At 37.8% G+C, this 2592-nt stretch overlaps 1 pseudogene; it reads right to left on the reverse strand.

The window, feature by feature from the left end:
- Nucleotides 1–305: 305 nt before the first annotated feature.
- LOC148136347 (putative G protein-coupled receptor 139) lies at nt 306–2373 on the reverse strand (annotated as a pseudogene).
- Nucleotides 2374–2592: the final 219 nt, after the last annotated feature.

Genomic DNA, 2592 nt, shown 5'->3' on the forward strand with positions numbered 1-2592 from the left:
ATCAACCGATATGAATAAGAACAAAGACGCTGCAGTATTTCTTTTGCACGATGTAGTTTACAGCTTTCTGAACAATATAACAGGAGACAGGAAATTATACACATGGCTGTGGAAATGAGATAGTGACTGATGATCCTCTTCTTGTCGTTCAGGTGTGACAGTATCGACCATCCTTCTCCTTTGACATTAATTATACCAGCAATTCGTCATGGAATTGTGCTGGACTCTATCCTGAGATCCGGGTGTGAAATATTATATCTGTGAAATTGAACCTTGGAACTCAATTGTGCAATGTTCTAATTTAGCTACTTCTGAGAGAATTGAAACATTGCTGAAACAGGAAATCTCACGGCATTCTTGACTTGCTGTCTGAATTTAGACTGAGTCGCCAGGTAAATAAACGTGTTCGTGCAGCAATTTAAGTTTCGCAACATAAACCCAACTCTTTGAAATATGAATTCCGAATTGTTATAAGCCCTGGCATTTGCTCCTGTAAAGTTGTAATAGAGGAAATCGACAACATGCACGAACCACAGAAGAATGAAGCTGCCCGATATAGTGAAAAGTAAAACCACAGACCGCCTCCTGCTTTCCATCTCTGGGTCACCGCAATTCTCTGCGGTACTATGTCCTCTTAGTCCCTTACGGACTCTACTACTCACTAAAATGTATTTCACTGTCAGAGCATTGAGCAATAAAATGAATGCGAATGGGAGCAATGGAGTCATAATATTATCAAACCAATCAAAAATTATCCATCCAATTTCATTGTAGTAGCTTGATGTAACAGAACCATGGGATATTGTTAATTATTTTTCCAGGTTCTTGCGTGAAGTAGTAGGTGACATCTTTCAAAAAGAGCACAATCGAGGTTGTTGCGAGAACCATATGAGCAATTTTCTCAGTGCAATATTTTGGTTTTAATTTATGACAACAAATGGCTATACATCGATCTAAAGTGAAAGTAACCGTGAACCAGACAGAGCATTCAGTGGTGACACGTCGCAAGACATTGATAACACTACAGACCGGAGTAATGAAAATGAAAGATCCCGGGAAGTAGTAATAAATGATCCGCCATAGTGTGACTTCGGTGATCATAAATTGCAGATCCGCTGTTGCCATGGCCACCAGGTAGTAAGTGGTGCACTTTGAGAGACCGCACTTTCCCTTGGATAAGATCGCAATGGCGACTATATTAACTGTGTGAGAGAAAATGGGTTCATAATTTCCAAATACTGTTTGGAATAGAGGTAGATGTGGGGTTGGTTAATTTTCTTTTGAATCCTATCTCCACTCTGACTTGAACACACCGAATACTCGACAAGTTCTGAGCTTAAAACTTCATACAGTGGTCTGCAGATGTTCACTTTTTGAAAGAGTTATAATCTGAAAACATTCAATTAATTTGGATCTTTGATTACCGTTTTATGCAGTTTTAATTCTGCCTCACCATGTTTTACCCTAACAATAGCTGGAGCTCGTTCATTACGCAAAGGAGACAATTTTTGGCGGCATGACAATTCATAACGTAACACCCAGGCCCTCAAATTATTCATACATCAAATGTATGGAGGTCATGAGTTTGTGAACAACATTATCCCAGTGTTTCTCTGACAATAAACAGTTGACAATCGTCTTTTTCAGTAGATCACATCGAAAGAACAGCAACAAGGCATTTATCTTGAAATGGACAAAAAAGAAGACTGACCAGTCTCTCCGTTTTCAACTTAATACTGTTTTGTACATTGGATAATATGTAGTTTCTCAAACAATTATTTTGAAAAATTACAATCAACTGCCCGTAAGCAAAGCAAACTGCATATAACTCTGCAATAACAAATACTGCCAAAATAACATCAAAATTAGGATCACTAAGCTACACTTAGTGCACTTCCTCAGGGAACAATGCTTCCGTTTGCAGAGTTTACTGATATCCACTATCATTGTTGAGTTTATAATTAATATCAATTCAAAATTGCACTGACAGGTGCCCCAAATTGTAGTTTACCTCAGAGACTTTCCTGATATTATTAACTGTAGTGAAGATATCAACTTCATAATTTAGACAACCAACAGGCGTCAAGCATGAGTTTTCGTGCATACGAGGAAATAACTGCAACTTGCAGTATCATTGAAGTCATTTGGCTGAACGGAACTATATCACTGAATTAGTACCTGCATATGTGTGACTTTGCATTAGATATCAACATAAGCATCCACAGAATGAAAATGGATATCACCAGGCACCAAAGGATTGATACAAATTCAGTTTTGCAATGAAAAATGAAAAAAATGTAACCTACCAGGGACACCAATAACAGCAAGCGTATTATAGTATATTTTTAACACATTGTCAATTGGATAATGCATTCTCTCTGAAGTGAGCTATGCCTTCGTGCTACAGGCAATCGGACTGTGTTAGTGCCTTGCTGGAACTCGAGTGGGATGCTAATGTTGCAAAATATTTAAATTTATTGACACAAGTAAACATGTTATGGAAGGCAGTTAATTCCCCACTGTCATAGAACGTGTTTCATTGATGGTCACGTGCACATTTCTAATTACGAAAAATGTAATTATACATTAACT

Source organism: Chiloscyllium plagiosum, unplaced genomic scaffold, assembly GCF_037043375.1.
Source record: "Chiloscyllium plagiosum isolate Xiang-an unplaced genomic scaffold, Cpla_swu_hap1 HiC_scaffold_46, whole genome shotgun sequence".
Taxonomy (NCBI): Eukaryota; Metazoa; Chordata; class Chondrichthyes; order Orectolobiformes; family Hemiscylliidae; genus Chiloscyllium; species Chiloscyllium plagiosum.